The sequence below is a fragment of the Bos taurus genome, chromosome 10 (genome assembly GCF_002263795.3).
Source record: "Bos taurus isolate L1 Dominette 01449 registration number 42190680 breed Hereford chromosome 10, ARS-UCD2.0, whole genome shotgun sequence".
Classification (NCBI taxonomy): Eukaryota; Metazoa; Chordata; class Mammalia; order Artiodactyla; family Bovidae; genus Bos; species Bos taurus.
This window is the reverse complement of record NC_037337.1, coordinates 79299513-79320576: the sequence shown is the minus strand read 5'-3', so window position 1 is coordinate 79320576 and position 21064 is coordinate 79299513.

Here is a 21064-nt window from a genome sequence, read left to right as displayed (position 1 = left end):
AACCCACCACGCCCTTTTCTTCCTCAGGGCCTTCTGATCCCTTGGCAGGTTCTGTTCCCAGTCAACAGCTTCGGGTCACCCAGGCTCAACTCAGCAGGGGCGTCCCTGACCCTCCTTTCTGAAACAGAATTCCACTTTATTTTCTACCACAGCACCTGTTTATTTCCTTCTGAGCACTCATTACAATATAAATGTCATTTCGTGACTTTGCTGACTTGTTTATCTTCTGCCGCCTCCACCAGACTATAATTTCCATGAAGGCAGGGGGTCTGTCTGTTCTCGGTTGTAGCTTCCTGGCACAGCATTTGGTACTCAACTGCTTCTGGATGGAAGATGAAAAGTCCATTCTGAAAGTCACAATAGTGTCTCTCTCGCCCCTCCGGCTTCTGCTCCTCTGTTCTCTCCCTTGAGGGGCTGGCTCACTGCACAAGAGGCTGGCAAAGTACAGAATCTACCCTCTGGGCTGGTTTCTGAACCTGTGGGAAAGACCTCCAAAAGGGCTGAAGGTGACAGAGAGGTTATAGGGTGTTGGATGGAGGCTGGGAACAAAGTGACAACTCCCAGTACCGACTCTGGTGTCCTGAGTCAGGTGTCTTTCCCCAGCCTGGTCTCCTTCATGGAAAAGGAGCTCCTCTGCTGAACCATACACGGATGCCCAAGACTGGGTACCACCTAGAGGACACAGCTGTGAGATAGCCAGATTCGGGTGAGGACTGGTATTTCAGGGCCAGGGAACACATGCGCTAGTATGAAAGGAGGAATTTGTACTCCCTCGGGGCTGCAGAACATCAAGATTCGAATCTTAAGTATGTCGCTGAGCAAAGTCTGGCTCCCACTATTCCCTGGCTGTTCCATAACGGGTTCCCCCGTCCCACGCAGGCGCCTGGTGTCCTGGGCATTTGCCCAACCTTCTTAAGGGAGGTTGGCCAACCTTGACCAGACAGCAGTTTCTTGTGACCATCCATAGATCTTGGCAAGAAGCCCCAAGGCTCCGGGCAAGAATGGATATGTTGGTTCCAGGAAGGCGGCTTCTGTGGGAAGCAGATCTCTAGTGGCATTTCTGTACCTCGGGGATCAGCCCGCTGGGAAGTAAGCCCCCTGGGAGCCACAGATGCTCAGAACTGCATTAGCAACTCACCCCATCAGACCTGTCTCCCTTCCTCACCCTGAAAAGGGAATATCTAACAGTCTCCAACAAGCTGCCTGCTAAGCTCTCCCTGCCCCCACCCCCAGTTTGTTGCAAAAATGTGTCTTAATGAGAGGACTACATCCCCGCAGCCGCAAACACTGGACACAGCCAAGGAAGCAGTGGGGTGACAGTCAGTGGGATGTGAGGCTTTGGATCGAATCCAAGGCAGAAAGGGCCTGTTATTGCCCAGAGGCTGGGGTCCAAGGGAAGAAAGGGAGAGGGGGTGACATCCAGGCAGGAATGGCTCGAGGCAGGAACCATGGAGATTCTTGGTCAACGTTTGTTTTTTTCAACTGGGGTACAGTTGCCTTACAGTGCTGCGTTTGCTTCTGCTGTCCATCGACATGAATCAGCTATGTGCATACATATAGCCGCTCCCTCTTGGGCCTCCCTCCCAGCCTCCCCTCATCCCACCCTTCTAGGTCATCACAGAACACCAGGCTGAGTTCCCTATGAGACACAGCACTTAACTTTTCGAGTGCCCTTCATGGGAGTTTGACGAATCAGTGAAAAACTTGTATGACCACGATGAATCTTGTAAACACTGTCTAAAACAAAACACAACATGACGAGCGCCAAGGGCATCAGCGATTTTACCCTGTTGTGGCCACTGCTCTGTGGGCGTCTCACGTGGGGCGTGGGCTGCCCATGGGCTTTGAGTCCTCTGCAGTCATCACTGAGCCTTCTATCCAGCTTTATGCAGGCACAGGGTCTGTCACCTGAAACGCTGTCTCGTCCTCTCAATGTTCCCGTGGTCTGCAGTTTGCTTTCCGTTCGGTGGTTCTTAAATTTCAGTGTAGTTATGAGTCATCTGGCCTGCTTGATAAAATGAATATTCCCAGGTGCCCTTCAGAGATTCTGATGAAGGAGGTCTGAAACGTGGCCCCCAAATCTGCATTTGGACAAGCCTCCTAGATGATTCTGCTGTAGAGGAGCCTAAGACCCCGCTTCAAGGAGTACTAAGAAATCACTATGCAAGTGATTGCTATCTATTGCTTTCTATTTAAATAATACTGCAATGAAGATCTGGTAGAAATAATGTTTTTCCTTTTGCATAATTTTCTTTAGACATTTTCTTAAAAGAAAGAATACAGAATCAAAGGCTAGGCATTGTTTTGTAGTTTTTCCCAAATTAGTCTCAAGGGAATTTGAATAATTAAACATTAACTTTTAGCCTTTAAATTGATTTTTGTAGCAATATAAAAGTTGTCCATATTGCAAGTTCAAGATTTATAATGGAGCTGGTCATTTTTCGATGTAAGGCTTTGTGTGTAAACTATCCACTCATTTCCTTTGACTGCTTCTCAAAAAAGGAGCAGGATCCTGGCCTTTTATAGTTACATCAATTCCTTAGCTATTTTGGATAGAAAGCTTTATTTGCCACGTATATTTCCCCCTCTTCTGTGGCTTTCGTTTTTGTGTTGGCTTTATTACATTCTGTGGCACAAAAGGCTTTTAACAACACATTTGGATCCATCCATCCTGTCCCTGATATCTCTTTCATCAATAGTCAAAATGTTTTCTCCTCATCACAGTTGAAACACATTTGCTTTTCCATTTCCTACTCTGGCTTTTTATGGCCCATTTGAAATGTATTGTAGTACATGGTGTGAAAAATATGGATATAAGCTAATTCTGATCCATGCTGATGTCCCAGGATTTAGATGATACTTGTAAAATAGTGATTCTTTCTAATAGCCTTGTGCTGACACCCAGTCACCTTACATCAAGTCCTTAAATAACTTCAGTCTCTTTCTGTAAAGTCTATTCCATTCCCCTGGGCAGTTTCTCTTGTCTTTACCCCAGTAGAATATAGTAATGACTGTCTGGTTATTTTGTTGTTCTTTAGTCACTAAGTCATGTCTGCCTCTTTAGTGACTGGCCAGGCTCCTCCATCCCTCTATCCATGGGATTTCCCGGGCAAGAACACTGGAGTGGGTTGCCATTCTCTTCTCCAGGGGATCTTCCTGACCCAGGGATAGAACCTGTGTCTTTTGATTGGCAGGCAGATTCTTTACCACTGAGTCACCAGGGTAGTGGTTATTTTCAATTCAGTTCAGTTCAGTCACTCAGTCGTGTCCGACTCTTTATGACCGCATGAATCGCAGCACGCCAGGCCTCCCTGTCCATCACCAACTCCCAGAGTTCACTGAGACTCATGTCCATTGAGTCAGTGATACCATCCAGCCATCTCATCCTCTGTCATCCCCTTCTCCTCCTGCCCCCAATCCCTCCCAGCATCAGAGTCTTTTTCAATGAGTCAACTCTTCGCATGAGGTGGCCAAAGTATTGGAGTTTCAGCTTTAGCATCATTCCTTCCAAAGAAATCCCAGGGCTGATCTCCTTTAGAATGGACTGGTTGGATCTCCTTGCAGTCCAAGGAACTCTCAAGAGTCTTCTCCAACAGCACAGTTCAAAAGCATCAATTCTTTGGCACTCAGCTTTCTTCACAGTCCAACTCTCACATCCATACATGACCACTGGAAAAACCATAGCCTTGACTAGACGGACCTTTGTTGGCAAAGTAATGTCTCTGCTTTTCAATATGCTATCTAGGTTGGTCATAACTTTCCTTCCAAGGAGTAAGCATCTTAATTTCATGGCTGCAGTCACCATCTGCAGTGATTTTGGAGCCCAAAAAAATAAAGTCTGACACTGTTTCCCCATCTATTTCCCATGAAGTGATGGGACCAGATGCCATGATCTTCATTTTCTGAATGTTGAGCTTTAAGCCAACTTTTTCACTCTCCACTTTCACCTTCATCAAGAGGCTTTTTAGTTCCTCTTCACTTTCTGCCATAAGCGTGGTGTCATCTGCATATCTGAGTTTATTGATATTTCTCCCAGCAATCTTGATTCCAGCTTGTGCTTCTTCCAGCCCAGCGTTTCTCATGATGTACTCTGCATGTAAGTTAAATAAGCAGGGTGACAATATATTAGGGATCAAACACCCTCTGCTTGGGCTTCCCTGGTGGCTCGGCTGGTAAAGGATCAGCCTGCAATGCAGGAGACCCCGGTTGGATTGGGTGGGGAAGTTCCCCTGGAGAAGGGATAGGCTACCCACTCCAGTATTCTTGGACTTCCTTGGTGGCTCAGACAGTAAAGAATCCACCTGCAATGGGGAGACCTGGGTTCCATCCTTGGATTGGGAAGATCCCTGGAGGAGGGCATGGCAACCCACTCCAGTAGCCTTGCCTGGAGAATCCCCATGGACAGAGGAGCCTGGAGGGCTACAGTTCATGGGGTCGCAAAGAGTCAGACACGATTGAGCAACTAAGCACAGCACTGCACAGCACTCTCAGCTTGGATATCCCTTAATGGGCTAAACAGTACATTTAGTCATCTGCCATTCAGCATAAATGAGTTTCTCAGATGAGCCAGTGTTATAGTAGAACCCGAGAAAATAAGAACTGAAATTGGATGGGGCGGGCCAGTCCTAGCAGGCGTTCTGTGGGGGACAGCCTCTGCGTGGGGCTGGCGGGGGCAGACAGGAAGCTCTGAGTGAGTTCGGGGCGTGCGTGGGGGTTGCAGAGAGCAAGGAAGCAAGCCTCCAGCAAAAGTGGCCTACTTGAGCTTCGCCTCCGAGCCCCTAGGTCCGTGGTTGGGGGCGTCTCCGCAGGGCTGCCCCTCTTGTCCTCATCTTGGCACACCAAGGTGTGCCTTCCGCGCGGAAACCATCTCAACCGCGTGGGACTCGGCTGCCCCCTAGCGGCCACGAGGCAGAAGCTCTTCTCATAATAGAAAACGCAATTTTTAAATAGCGTTTGGATAGTGCATTCGTTACAAGGCACTATTACAAACATCAGAGTGCAGGCTTTCTGCTTGAGTACGCCCCCTACCTCCTATTGTCTTCAGCCATTTTTTAAAATATAAATTTATTTAAATTGGAGGCTAATTACAATATTGTATTGGTTTTGCCATACATCGACATGAATCCGCCACGGGTGTACACGTGTTCCCCATCCTGAACCCCCCCTCCCACCTCCCTCCCCATACCATCCCTCTGGGTCATCCCAGTGCACCAGCCTCGAGCATCCTGTATCATGCATCACCTCCCATACTCCATCTTTCCGATTCCTTTGACTCATTTAGTTTCTCCTTATAAGTGAAAAAGGCTCCTGGCGCCCAGAGAAGCGTGCAGAGTTCCGACTGCTCCAGGACCTGGGGTCTTTGCTCCAGCCAGAGGACTGGAGAGCGCAGCTGGAAAATGACGGCCTCTCCGCTCCGCTTGCCTGCCCCCTCCCCTCTTCTCATGGTGGTCCTGGCCCCCTAGACACACCTCAGGCCTAGGATTCTAGAATTGCTCGGAGTTGTCTTTGCTTCCAAGATTGAATGAACCTCGGGAGTCTGCAGACTTTCAAGTCCTCTTTACTCTGGACTCCCCCACCCAAACCAGCACCCAGCCTGCCCTTTCTCTGCTGCTGCTGAAGGTAATCCCACTTGGCCATTTGAGGGGCTGACTGATTACCCTCATAGTGAAGGGGGCAGCAGATAATGAAACCTTTGGCAAAGCTAGTTACATGAGAGCCCATACTTTTTTTTTTTACACATCAGAGGTTTTTTTTTTTTTTTTTTAATTTATTTTTGGTTGTGCTGGGTCTTTGTTGATGCAAGAGGGCTTTCTCTAGTTGTGGCGTGCAGGGGCCACTCTAGTTGCAATGCATGGGCTTCTCATCGCGGTGGCTTCTCTCATTGCAAAGTACCGGCTCTAGGGTGCATGGGCTTCAGTAGTTGTGGCACTCGGGCTCAGCTGCCCCTCGGCTCATGGGATCTTCCCAGACCAGGGTCTAAACCCGTGTCCCTTGCATTACAACATGATTCTTTACCACTGGACCACCAGAGAAGCCCCCTCTCGTACTTTCAAAGGTCTCACAGCCATGGCCCCCATCTTTGGTTCCTAACTCTGCTGAGACCATTGAAAACCCCAAGGGCAAAGTTCAATCTTCTTCCCTCCTCAGGAGCTTGGCTGAGATGCTCTCAGACCCAACAATTTTCTCCCTTGTGTGAAGAATGTCCTAGAGGCCACTGCTCTGATGATCTTTCCACAGGAAAAGGTAATCTGAGTCATACTGAACATTCTAGATGTTTGATGTGGAGTGTATTTTGGTTTGGGATGTGTTATTTTGAGAAACCACTTAGAGACATCTTGTTTGGGGCAGCATAAGCCAACCATTAAAATGGTTTCATCTGAATATGAAACTTTGTCTCCCCAGGCAAGGCAAAGCAGTTGAGACAGTTGGGATGATGTCCCTCCTCCCAAAGTGGGACTTGGGAAGAATTAGGGCAATGGGAGGGGGGATGCAACGGAGGGAAGCTGGGCTAGGACCACAGGGGACCAAGTCCCAAGCACACGATGGGGTCACAACAGTGGGCACGGCCTTCCTGATCTGATGGTGCCCTGAGAGCCAGCCTGACCCTGTCAGCTTTGCCCCCAATGCCCTTCAGCAGCTTGGGACCCAAGACTGAGGAGGGTGCCGGATGCTGAGAACGGACATGGGAAGGAAGATGGGGCTGGGAGATTGGTTCTACTGCCTTCTCTCTTAATTACCCCCAATATATCAGCTTGTCTCCCCTGCCTGGTGCTGAGCATTCAATTCCATTGGAGCATAACAGCTGAGAAGAGGGGGATTTAAAATCCTGGAATTGCTCCAACTATTGCTGGAGCCATCAGAAACAGCCTCCAAGGGCTCCCTTGCACTCGGATGCTTCTGAGTAGACTGACGGCCTCACACTCGCTCCCTGGGAGGAACAACACACACTGAGATGGAGGAAACTGCTGGGACCTGAGCAAAGCTGCGTTGGCACAAACCTTAGTATCCACACTCTTCCCTTTTTTGCAGAGCCCTCCGACTGTGCCAATATTTGCCACAACTCTCTCCAGCCTTTTCTTAAGTCCTCTTTCCTGTGCTACCCCACTTTCCCTCTGGGTTCCCCAGTCTGGCAATGGGCACAGCCCTTCCCCGCTCTGTGGCCCCTCCCCACCCCTCTCTCTTGGCCCCCTTAAGGGCTCTCCATTCTATGAGCACCAAGAGAGCCTGGACTGCGCTCGGGGCTGGTAGAGGAAATTCCTATAGTACAGTCTCTGTTTCGAAGAAGCGGGTTGGGGAGGAAATGGAAGGGGTGGTCATGGGTCAGGAAAGAACTATATTGCCATGCTGTAAGTACTATCCTAGAGGTTTATATAGACAGCTGCTTAGTTTTGTAAATTCAATCCTGGAAACAAATACCTTCCCAACCCCTTTTTGCCCCTTTCCATCCAGTTTGGGACACTGTTTTGAGAGACTGTGATGTTTGTTGCTGCAAATACACTGATGATGACAGGGCAGAAAAAGTGGGACTAGCCTGGCTTTCCATGGCAGCATTAAGCCACTGAATCAACTCTGAAACCATCTGTCCTAAGATTTGTTGTTAAGTAATAAAAACATCTCCCTAGGGTTTAAGCTAACATTGGTTGACTTTTTGGTTACTTGCAACCCAAAGCATTATAACCTATATATATATATATTTTCTGCAAAAGAGAGAAGAAAGTTAAGGTGGCATTTGAGAATGGATAAATCACAGTTCTAGTGACCAGTCTGGGCAAACCCAAGTTCTTTGTGAAAAGGGGCAGAAAATTCTGTGTAGATGGTGACTAACTTCATCTGTATTGCTTAATGTTTTCAGCCAATATTTATGCAGTGGCATCACAGGCATCACAGTGAGAGGCTAAAAGCAAGAGTAGAACCACACACAGGCCCTGCTCTCGTGAGGCTGAGACTCCAATGAGGGAGGAAGACATTAACCAAAGAGTAATCCTAACAAGTAAATAATTAGAAGCTGAGCTAAGCACATGGAGATGCTGTGAGAACCTACAATGTATACAATGCAAAGTCTGGAACTATTAATCGACCTGATAAAGTGATCTATAAGCTGGAAACTGAAGCAGGAAGAGGAGGGGTGAACCAGGCAGAAGCTCGTGAGGCCTGGGGGTACTGGGAGCAGGACCTGCAAGGGCCCTGGGGCAGGAGGGAGCCAGGCTGGCTGGAGAGGCCTGAGAGAAGCAAACTGGAGCTTAAGTGGGTTCGCCTTCAGCGCCTCTCCGGATCTGCCTGCCAGCGTTCTCCATCCTCCCTCCTGCTTCTTTGCTCATTCCACTCGCCCATGCCAGCGCCTCCCCCCCTCCCCCGCGGGCCCCAACCCCTGAACACTCCCACCCCCACCCCCGACCCCTGCCCTGGAATGCTGTGTCTTCAAGCTTTTTGACTAACATTTGCCCATTCTGGAACTCCACCCAGACCTGCCTTTCTCTCTAACCCTACCCTTCAAATGACCCTCCTTCCTATCAAAACCCCCTTTGCCTCCCCATAAACCAATCTATCAAAGAATTTTCTTTTTGAAAAGAGAGAGAGCAAGTGAATGAGATTTTGAGAGAGAAAACCAACCTGTCACTGCTAGAATTCGGACAGCATGGAAAGGATTTTAGGCAGGAGGCAGGCCCCGGACATGGCACCTCCCACATGCCCTCTCCTGGCTGCTTCCACAAGACACCCGAGGGTGCTGCGCGGGAGATGCAGTTGGGGATGTAGGGGTGTACGGGGGTGGGGGAAGCGATGCAGGTTGGGCTCTGTGGGTGGGCCGGCTGCTCCCTTCCTCTCCTAGATATACCAATAGCTTCTCAGTCGTTGAACTCAGAGATTTCCTTACCTGGGTTTCTCACAGCAGCTGTGCCCCCAGGCTTTGTGGGAGGGCTGGGCCACCCTTGATGTTATTCTTCAGTTGCTCAGTCGTATCCAACTCCTTGGGACCCCATAGACTGCAGCACGCCAGGCTTCCCTGTCCATCACCATCTCCCAGAGCTGGCTCAAACTCATGTCTATTGAGTCCGTGATGCCATCCAACCATCTCATCCTCTGTCATCCCCTTTTCCTCCCGGCTTCAATCTTTCCCAGGATCAGGATCTTTTCTAAGGAGTCAGTTCTTTGCATCAGGTGTCCAAAGTATTGGAGCTTCAGCATCAGTCCTTCCAATGAGTATTCAAAATCGATTTCCTTAGGATTGACTGGTTTGAGTCCTGATGAACTGACTTCAAAAGGCCTAAGGAGCAGAAATGTGGCCCAGTGGGTGGAGCCGGGCTTTGGGACTAGACAGCTGTGGGGGCATGACCTGGCCACCACTAAGCTTTCTGAGCCTCAGTTGCCTCATCAGCAAAAAGTGAGTAAGATTATTTTCTTTACAGAGTTTCTGTGAGGATTTGAAGTAAAAATACATGAAAGAAGGAGAAAGAGGAGATTTTTACTTTTTTTTTTTTTTGGCTGTATGACATGCAGGATCCTAGTTCCCTGACCAGGGCTGGAACCTGGACCCCCCTGCAATGGAAGCACAGAGACTTAACGTTAGACCACCAGGGAAGTCCCAAAGAGGAGAATTTTAAGCCTAAGCTGGGGCTCAAGCCTTTTTATACTGTTCATAGGCTTCTTGAGGCAAAGCTACTGGAGCGGGTTCCCATTTCCTCGTCCAGTGGACCACGTTTTGTCAGAACTCTTCACTGTGACCCATCCATCTTGGGTGGCCCTGCCCAGTATGGCTTATAGCTTTATTGAATTATGCAAGCCCGTTCGCTATGACAAGGCTGTGCTTTTGAACTGTGGTGCTGGAGAAGACTCTTGAGAGGCCCTTGGACTGCAAGATCAAATCAGTCAGTCCTAAAGGAAATCAGTACTGAATAGTCATTGGAAGGACTGATTCTGAAGCTGAAGCTCCAATACTTTGGCCACCTGACGCGAAGAACCAACTCATTGAAAAAGACCCTGATGCTGGGAAAGATTGAGGGCAAAAGGAGAAGGGGGTGGCAGAAGACAAAATGGTTAGATTACATCACCGACTCAATGGACATGAATTTCAGCAAACTCGGAGAATACTGAAGGACAGGGAAGGCTGGTGTGCTGCAGTCCGTGGATTGCAAAGAGTTGGGCACAACTTAGTGACTGAAAAACAAGGGGGTTGAGCATAGACCTAGTGTCCAGGAATTAGCATCTAGTCTCTGAATAACTTTTAGAAACATTTTATTCATTTATTTTTGGCTGTGCTGGGACTTTGTTGCTGTGTGGGCTTTTCTCTAGTTGCGGCCAGAGGGGGCTACTCTTCATTGAAGTGCACAGGCTGCTCATTGCGGTGGCTTCTCTCGCTGCGGAACACGGGCTCTAGAGCAGAGGCTCAGTACTTGTGGCACACGGGCTTAGGTGCTCTGCAGCATGCGATATCTTCCTGAACCAGGAATCAAACCCATGTCTCCAGCATTGGCATGTGGATTCTTTCCCACTGAGCCACCAGGGAAGCCGAGCATCCATTCTAAACTTCAAATATTTTACCCAACATGTCCACTCCCATATATTGGACCCTGGGTCCTGAGTTTTAATTTGGAAAACAAGATGATTTGTGTAGGTCAAGATCTACGTGGTCCAATTTGCTAGCCACTGGTCACCTGTGGCTATATAAATCGTAATTATAATAAAATGTAAACTTCAGTTCCTCACACTAAGCCACAGTTTAAGTGCTCCATAACCATTAGTGGTATCGGACAGAGCAGATATAAAACATTTCCATCAGCAAAGATGGTTTTATTGGCTAATGCTGGCTTAGAGAAAAGGGCCACATGTAAACAGGAGGTCTGTTTATTTTACTCATCATCCCACTCCTGGACCAAGACCTGGACAACCTTGGCAAGTTACTTCTGTTTCTTTACCTGTAAATGCAAAGAAAAACAGCACCTACCCCGTAGGGCTGTTAGGATTAATGGACCACTTAGCATGGAACTCCAAATATGGCAGCTATTACTATTAGTGTTACTAGTAAGCTGCAGTGAGGCACAGGGCTGAGCCACAGCTATGTCTGGGGGTAGCTGGGGGGCTTTGGAAGAGGGGTCCCTGAGACCAGCAGGGTCATGCTGGAGAGCGTGGTGGGGAGGTCCATTCTGGGAGAAAACAACTGCCTTGCTCTGTCTTCAGGGCTGCCTGACTCAGTTGACCCCAGCCTCACCCACTTCTCCTGTCCTAAGCCAATGACAAGACACCTGAGCGGTGTCAGAGGGAGACAGGAGGGAGGGAGGGGGGAGGTGGCCATGATCTGTGCCCTGGTTTGGGGTGTACACAAAGCTGAGGTCTGGGCATCTCAGCACCCGGCTGTCCTCAACATAAGTTGCCTGCTGGTGGCCCTAGAAGTACAACTGCCATCTTAGCACGGATTACCCTGACTTAGAATAGAAAGGAAGAGCTGCTCTGGTTCTCAGAGAGACCTCAGAAACTTACTGTCAGTTTTTAAAATCCTAATAATGACAACCAAAACAGTAACGATGGCAGTAATTTTTAAAAACCTGCTATCAATTTCCTTATTGCTACAGTGATAACTCATTCATCTAGAATTCAATATCTGGCAACCTCACTCATCTGCAAAACAAAGCACGCCATCAGAAATCAGGGAAGAAAGGAAAAGCCCGGAGAAATTGACATCACATGATAACAGCACTAATGCTTTCAGACACCACTTATCTTTTTTTGAAAGCACCATCTAATAACCCAGGTTAGTTGTCTGAGTCTAATCAGATTGTAAGCAATTTACAGAGTAGCCAGTGGAGATGGGGCACCCTGACAGCATGAGAAGTGGCAACTGGCAATAAGAGAGGAGACAGAGAAACTATGAAAAGCAGATCACAAATGCACATAGCACAGCAGCCTGGATCTGTTTCAGGGCCCATGTTTGACGGCATCTCTGCTGTTTCTGCATAATTCCATGTTCCTACCAGTGGGCTCAGAACCTACCGGTTGGGCTAGAAGTCCAACAGGTGAGCGATACAATGGTTAGCCTTGTATTCACATAGGGCCAACCCTCCCGCATCCAGTCCAGGTTTTCCCCAGCATCTCTGAGATGCAGGGTTACCTTTGTGCTGTTATCACATTCTCCCCCCACCGAGAATGCCAACCGGAAGGGAAGGCTCTAGTTTCATGTCTGGAGGCCTGTCATCCATCCACCCAATGTTTATTCTTCAAACTCCTGCTGTGGGGCTCCATTTCCTCTTCTGTAAGCTGAAGGTTGGTCTGCATACCAACACATGGTCTGATAGGCAAGGCTTTTGGGGACTGGGCAATAATGATCACGAACACTATCAAGGATTTACCAGGCATAGGTGCTTTCAAAGTGCTTTCCATGGCTGACCCTTAATCCTCCCAACAACCCTATGAGGCTCAGGTAAGTGGCAAAAGGCCTGGCAATTGTTATAATACTCTGCTGTCAATGTCTTGAAGTTCTTAATCTTTGAACCAGGAGCCTACCTTTTCATTTTTTATTGGGCCCTGCAACTTACATTGCTGGTCTCCCCTCGAGAGTAGCTGAGCAACTGACACTTCTGGTCCCTGACCAACCACAATCTCATCACCTGAGAGCTAGTTAGACGTTCAGAGCCCCGGGCTGGGCACAGCCCTCCAGAGGCAGATCACATCCAGAGCCTGCGACCTCAGTCACTGTCGTCCATTTCCTTCCACATCTGCATTTATGGGAAATGTATCATTGATTTCACAGGCTTACGTGCTCAGTCACTCTAAATCAGTTCCGACTCTTTGCAACCCCATGGACTGTAGCCCACCAGGCTCCTCTGTCCATGCAAGAATAGTAGAGCAAGTTGCCATTTTCTCCTCCAGGGGATCTTCCTGACCCAGGGATCGAACCTGGGTCTCCTTAGTCTCCTGCACTGGCAGATGGATTCTTTACCACTGAACCACCTGGAAAGTCCCTGATTGCATAGAAAAGACCTCAATTTCTGATCTTCAAGTGAGAGGCAGTTCATCCTTTTTCTGGGAAGTGAGCTTCTAAGACTCCTAAATTCTACTACAGCGTGGTTGGGCATCCCACAGGCTGTCAGAAGCACTAGCTAATTCAGAGGACACTACAACCCTGGGTTGGGACTAAGACTCAGCGGACTAAAGACTCCTTGAGACTAAGAAGCTGAGGGCAAAAAATTTAAGGAGGCACGTGCTCTCGGGTGCTGACTCCACAACTGCAGGGTTCTGAGATGCATCCCTCCTTTAAAAGTAAAAAAAAAAAAAAAAATTGAAAAGTGAAAGTGGGGGAAAGTGAAAGTTGAAAGTGAGAGGTCTGATTAGCTGGTGGTGCCATCCAAGCTGCACACTGGGACGCTGAAAAGTGCCAGGCTCCAGTCCTGGGGATTTCTGGTTAGAGTAACTCCTGTACAGGGTAATTCAAAAAAAGAGCACGATTGTTCAGAGTCACCATCCAGTCTTTTGGTCACCTCTTGCCATGTTTAACCCTAGAAAGCTCACAGCAACCCTTAACCCCTCACATACCTCTAAGGTCACAGCTCTACAATTGTTGGGACTGGCTTCACTCTGCAACCAAGAACCGCGGACGTGGGAAAAGTTGAGTGTGTCGGGATTTTGGCTTTTGTGGAGGCAAGAGTGCAGGTGGGAGGCCAGGCTGAAGATGGCTCACCTGAATCCATCTCAAACCATTCACATCACCTGGGAGAGGCAGAGACTCCTGGGGGCAGTGCCTAGCTGGGGCTCCGAATCAGCAAAGGGTACTAACCTTCAGCTGGCACTCGTGGTGGCTGGAGCTGAGAGGCCCCTGACCATAGGAGGGCTGCGAAGCCTAGTGATTTTCCAGAGTTAGGTTCCCAGAGCCACTTACCTTCAGAGAGTCTTTTCTCACCTGCAGAGATTTCTAAAATGAGGATTCCCCAATCCACGAAGCAGAATCTCCTGGGGATGGGCACGGCCCCTGCCACTTTTGTATGAAGTAGAAAATGCAGATGCAGCCCTGCTTGTCAAGTGGACAAAGCCTTTAGGTGAAGAACCCTGGGGGCTCAGGGATCAAAGACTGGGGGGCAGGGACTGCCCTTCAGCCCCCACAATAGGCCCTTGTCATGCAGAACACAACGTTTAGTGCCCTGAGCCAGGGCCCTGGGTGGGGCTGCTCACAGCCTTGCAGGTGGTTCTGATGAACTGCCAGGTGGGAGCCTGAGGCCTGGAGAGCGGATGTGACCAGGTGTGATACATCTTGGCCCACACAAGGCACCAAGGCCACTCGCTTCCTGCTGGGGTTTCTCAGATATTCCCAGGCCAAGGTTCTGCCCCTTTCTCTTGCTTGTGTGCGTGTCTCTTTGCGACCCCATGAACTGTAGCCCGCCAGGGTCCTCTGTCCTTGGGATTCTCCAGGCAGGAGTGGGTTGCCATGCCCTCCTCCAGGAGATCTTCCCAACTCAGGGATCAAACCCACAACTCTTAGTCTCCTGCATTGGCAGGCAGGTTCTTTACCACGTGTAAGCCACTTGGGAAGCCCCCCCTTTCTCTTTTACTCACATGAAATAAACCAAAAGCAAGTCTAACCTCCAGGAATAACATTTAGGGAAGGGAGTGAGGAGGGAAGAGGAAGGAAGGGGGAAGAGAAGGATGGGAGGGCCCTTATCTACATTAAACAGGTCCCAGTCTGCTGTGCCCAGCTGAGTCATGCTCTGTATCCGGCTCCACCCCCATCTCCCAGGCAGGAGACAGCTGCCTGGGCATTTCTCCTTCAGGGCTGGGTGCTGGGGGGTAGGCAGGATTGGTGGTCCTGTGGAAAAGCAGAAAGTCTGGGCTCTCCCACACCAAAGGCTGATGGAGCACCCTAGAGAGACAGACAGTTCTCTCAAGGTGTTCCAGCTTTTCCAGTGGAATAGGGAGGTGAGCTTCAGAGTGTTCATGAGAGGGCACAGCACCCCTTCATGTCAGCAAGATGTTCCGAGTCATGTATTTCTTTTGGCATTGCCCTGTAGCATCCATTATGGTGAGAGCCGGCAGCAGCTGGGATAGAGAGGTGGGTGTATCAGTCAGCTTTCACTAAGTCATACCTTTGGAGCAAACAGCCCTGCTCCCCAAACCTCAGTGTATAACAACAAAGGCTTGCTTCTGACTCGCTTTGACTCTAGCCTTCTTCCCCAGCTGTCCTCATTAATGGACTCAAGCTGTAGGAGCAGCCTCTCCGTGGGCCATGCGGGGCTGTGGTACAGGGAAAGACCGATAGTGGTATCGAGTGATGGTGCTTAAAGGCCTGCTGGGATATGCGGCTGACGTTTCATTGGTCAAAGCAAGTCACGTGACCCGTCCCAAGTCACTTGCATGTGACCTGGCACAGGAATGTCGAATTCTATCACAGGGATAGGGCAGTGAATAATTTGGGAACAATAATGCAGTCTACCACGGTGGTAGACCTGATTTAGGCCAAGCGGATTCCTTCTAAGAACATCCTTTGGGCAAAGGAGACAGTGTGAAGTGGTGGAAAGAAACAGAGTTGGAATCAGACAGGCCTATATTTTAACCTGGACTCAGTCACATACAAGTTGTGTGATGTTGTCCAAGTTATTTACCTACCTCTCTGAATCTTCATTTTCATCTACAGAATGGGTATAATACCTAGTTCACTGAGAAATTTGAGGATTAAATGAGTAGTAAATGTTAAGTTAATGTTAAGTCTTTGGCACATGGCAGGAATACAGTAACACAGGAGATGTAAGAGATGCGGCTTTGATCCCTGGGTCGGGAAGATTGCCTAGAGGAGGAAATGGCAACCCATTCCAGTATTCATGCCTGGAGAATCCCATGGACAGGGGAACCTGGCGGGCTACAGTCCATGGGGTTGCAGAGAGTCAGACATGACAAGCTGCTTAGTACACATGCACAGGAATACAGTAAATATAAACTTCCTACTCTATTCTCTGCCCATGTTTTGTATTTTACCCGTGACTCTGGAGGTATTTACTATCAAGATTCCTTCTACTAACCTCACAGGGTTGAGATCAAATGGAACGGAGAGATTTTGTGTTCTTACTAGGCGCACGGCTCCACACAGTTTACCTTCATGATCTCACTTATTTGGCCCAATAACCCTGTGAGGTAAGTACTATTGTTACCCCATTTTACCCATGAGGAAAATGAGGACCAGAGAAGATAAGTAACTTACCAAAGGTCATACAGTGACAGAAGTAGGATTTAAAGCCATGCTTTAGATTCCAGGACCTGAGCTCTAGAGCAACGCTTTTCAAGAGTGATTTGTTTGATAGATAAGAAATTGAGAGTAAGTTTGGAAGCTTATGGGAGCTGGACATGGCCATGACGCTCAAGTGCAGGAGTGGTGGCCTTATTTCACGAACAGGATACAGACCGGTTTGGGTGATGTAGAAGTCTCTGGTAAGTTGCATGTTGTGGAGGCTGTTTTCTTCATGCAAAGTAGGACCACATCTTGTCTATGACTCAGAGGCAATGGAAATCGCTGGCTGTCACCACAGATGATATGAGTGGCTTTGCTCTGGATCACTGCATTCACTATGTGCTGGTGGGCCAGCCCTGTGAACTGCAGCAGACCAGGGAGATATTTGTGGTTAATCAAAATGGTACCTGTTTACACTGAATATGTGAGACCTGGGCTGAGGGTCTGTGTATTGCCCATGGCAACTGGTTTGTGCCTTGTACACAGGATATACTCAATATGAGCCTCCTGTTCCAGTGAATGGATGAACTGATGGGTGAACGAATGAATATGTTTCTCACAGGACAATTTGATGACCTTAAGCAAAGCCCAGATTTGGGCAAAATTTCACTTCCAGCTTTTCCTGCTGTCTGCATTTCTAGCTCCTCTCTCCTCCTGCTTTCTAGTCTCTGCCTAAGCTCTTAAATGCAAGCCCTCCTTTTCCTGTGAGTGGTGCCCTGTTCTGGGCCTCTCACTGCCCTCCCCACCAACTTTCCAGTTCTGAGTCTCTTCCAGGGGGACCCCTCCTCCAGTTGGCTGCCCCTGGGGAGTAGGGGTCTATCCCCAACAGAGATAAAACAGAGCATAGGCAAGTGGGGATGGTCTGTATTGAGTCTGAAAGAGTCAGCAGCTTTCTAAAAACATTGCACTTGGTGCTGGTATAGACACCAGAGGCCAGCATTAGTATGTGCTGCTGGTGAGGGCATCTAGAAATCTGGATGTTGCTAGAAAGCAGCTTGGAGATATGTATCAAGAATTAAAAGAATGTATACCTTTAACTTAAAATTAAGCTCTAGACATTTGTCTGAAAGAATCAGGGATGTAGCAAAATCTTTTGTACAGAGATATTTAACATAGCATCATTTACACAGTGAAACAGGAACTTCAAACTACATGGAAATGATTAAATCCATTCTAACTCAGGCATGATGAAATATCATGCAGCCATTAAAGTTATGTTTTTGAATTGTTTTTAATGATTTGAGAAGATGCTTATTAGCTATCAAAAATGAAAAAAGGAAGGGTTTAAATTTTTAAATAAAATTAATGTATGTATGTAGAAGCCCAAGAATACTGGAGTGGGTAGCCTATCCCTTCTCCAGTGGATCTTCCCAACCCAGGAATCGAATCGGGGTCTCCTTTATTGAAGGTGGATTCTTTACCAACTGAGCTATGAGGGAAGCCCATAATTATATCAATTATATAAAATATATACGTGCATGTAAAAATACTCATCACCTGTTTAGGTGATGGGATTTAAGTGGTTTTATTCTTTTTGGTATTTTCTACATTTTCTATAATGAGCACAGATTACTTTTATGATCAGAAATAAACTTAGGAAACATTGTTTAAAGTCTTTTCTGGTTTTGCAGACAGTTAATCCCGCACTGCAGTCTGCTTTGATGTGGACACTGCTGGAGAAAGTGCCCCTGCATTTGCGTCGGGAGGAAGTCTTGTTAGCTTGTTTTCTGGTCCTGGCTTTGCCACTAACTGGCTGTGGGACCGTGGACAAGTAATTTATAAAATAAAGTACTGGATGAGATGATTTAAGGCTTAGATTCTGATTCTGTGATTTTAAGAAACTCAGTGGGTCAAGGTATTCATCATGAATAAGCACCATGATTTGTCTTTTTCTACTGTAAGTATCTTAAATGGAATTCTTTTTAAAAAAATATTTATCAGCTGTTCTGGGTCTTCACTGCTGTGCAGGCTTCTCTTTAGCTGCAGTGAGTGGGGCCTAGTCTTCATTGCAGTGTGCAACTTCTCAATTTGGTGGCTTTTCCAGTTGCAGAGCATGGGCTCTAAGTGTGCAGGCTTCAGTAGTTGCGGCACGTGGGCTCAGCAGTTGTGGTTTCTGGGCTCTAGAGCACAGGCTCAGTATTTGTGGTGCACGGGCTTACTTGCTCCATGGCATGTGGGATCTTCTGGGACCGGGGATCAAAACTAGGTCTCCTGCATTGGCAGGTGGATTCTTTACCACCTAGCCACCAGGAAAGACCTTCAGTGGAATTCTTAGCTATAGCCAAATGAGTGAGTCTCTAATGGTGGAATTTTGCATCAGACTGTGAATTAACCTCCACCCAAATACTGACCTTAGAGCTGTCTACAGCTTACACATTCCAAACATTAGCTGGCCCTTTTAAGAGAGTCAGGGTCCCTTCCACATCAGCCTCTGGACCTGAGAGGGAAATGAAAAGTCCTTGGAACAATAAGACAAGTTCCTTTGTCCTGAGTTTCCTTCCCTTTCCTGCTTCCTTCCCCTAGTCTCAGCTGTTTGCCACTGTGTGTCTGCTTCTTCTGTCTCCCTCCTCTTGCCTGTGGTTGAGTCTGGTTTATGTCACTGTGGTTCCTTGGTAGACTGGTGGCTTAGCCACCACAGCCAGGGGAGGAAGCGGTGTGACTCAGGCTCTGGGTCCAGTGAGTCAGACTCAGGGTGGGCTGGACCAGGGGCTTTTCTAGGACAAGAAGCAGGTTCTAAGTATGCAGAGGCCTTAACTCTCTCCTAGCAGGGACACTGTCAGGAGAAAGAACCAATCCTTCCCCCTTCCCCATTTTTGTGAACTCATTCAGGAAATCCTCTTGCCAAAGAAAATGCCACTCTTCTAAGACTCAGAAAGTTGTGTCTGGGTAAAGCCAAAACAACTTCTGTGCCAACTCGCTGCCCCCCAGCATCTGAGAGGAAGAAGGAGAGTAATAGACCAAAGCTAGAGCCAAAAGGGCTTCCCTCATAATTCATTTGGTAAAGAATCCTCCTGCAATGCAGAAGACCCTGGTTTGATTCCTGGGTTGGGAAGATCCCATGGAGAAGGGAAAGGCTACCCACTCCAGTATTCTGTCCTGGAGAATTCCATAGACAGTATACTCCAGGGGATCCTAAAGAGTCAGACATGAAAAAAAAAAAAAAAAAAAAAGAGTCAGACATGACTGAGTGACATTCACTTTCACTTTCAGAGCCAAAAAGAATAAGAATTTCCCATTCCAATCTCTCATGTCCTGGATTTGAATCCAGCAAGTTTTCATAGCTCAGATTATTCTTTCCTCCTCTTCCCAGCTCTTGACGTGAGAAACAAGAGCATTCACACTGTCCTGGGGTTAAAATCCAAGCTTGTGTGACCTTGGGTAAGTTATTTAACTGCTTCAAGTTTCAGTTTCCTTGGCTGGAAAGAATGGGATAATAAACTCACCTTATGGTGTGTTGGACATTAATTAGAACCCAGTGGTGTTGGAGAAGACTCTTGAGAGTCACTTGGACAGCAAGAAGATCCAACCAGTCCATCCTAAAGGAAATCAGTCCTGAATCTTCTTTGGAAGGACTGATGCTAAAGCTGAAACTCCAAAACTTTGGCCACCTGTTGCCAAGAACTGACTCATTGGAAAAGACCCTGATGCTGGGAAAGATTGAAGGCAGGAGGAGAAGGGAACAACAGAGGATGAGATGGTTGGATGGCATTACCGACTCAGTGGACATGTTTGAGTAAACTCTGGGAGTTGGTGATGGACAGGGAAGCCTAGTGTGCCACAGTCCATGGGGTTGCAGAGAGTCGGACATGACTGAGAAACTGAACTGAACTTAATACAGGTCTGGCTTCAGTAGGTGCGGAGTTGATGTTCATTCTGAAATGGAATGAAAGCCCCTTTCATTTTGTACTCCTCTGAGATCCCAAAGTCAGTCTGTACAGAAGGCTGAAGGGGGCCATTTCTAGGGCAGGGGCACCCACTGTGCTTTGGGGGTGGGCTCCTGGTTAGTTTTGAAAAGCACCCAGGGGCACCTTCTCCCAATCTAGAGCTTTCTCTTCCCTTTTAGGCATTTGGGGTCTTTTCCTGTCCTGATGAACAGTCCTAATAGGGCTGGCCCTTCATGCTGGGGCAAGCAATGGATAAAGGGACAGCATCGTAAGGACGGGTTCAGTATTATGGATGCTTTCCTGTTTTTGACATTTTGTTAAACATGGATTTTTTTGGCCTTAATTTTTATTTTAAAAATTTCAAAAACACTTAACATATTTTAGAATGTTGCATTAAATTTTTATTTATCTAGATTACTGGGTTCCCTGGCTCTCCCTTAAATTTTCCCCCTAATCATGGAAAGTTCAGTTTCAGCCTTTTTGGCAGAGAGGGGTTTTATGGGGCCAGAGGGCCCCTGCAGATGGTGCCTGCTTCCTTAAATCCTTGACCTCGCTAATGGGAACATTTCTCTGCGCCTACCAGAGGCCAGGATCCTGTTCCCAACCTGGCGCACCTCATCCACTCTCCCATCCCCTATTTCTATAGAGCTCAGGGATGACTCCAGATTCTTGAAATCCTTTCCGATCAGCTTGATTCCCTAAGTATTAGTCGAGAGCAATGTACTGGGTGCGAGGCAGGCACCTGGTTAAGGCTGGGAGTGGCGGCAGATGGGCAGAGACGGAAGGGTAAGAGGCGCCCAGCGCGCAGGGGGCACCTGGATGGCGGCAGCCGGGGCGGGACGCGAACGGCTGGCAGGCTCAGCAACTGGAGGACTAACCACGGACCTCAGGGCACCTTCGGTGGGGGCAGCACGTTAGAAATCCCGACCTGGACTGACTTCCTGCCCGGGACGCCCCGCGGCCTCGGGCTCTGGGCGCGGGC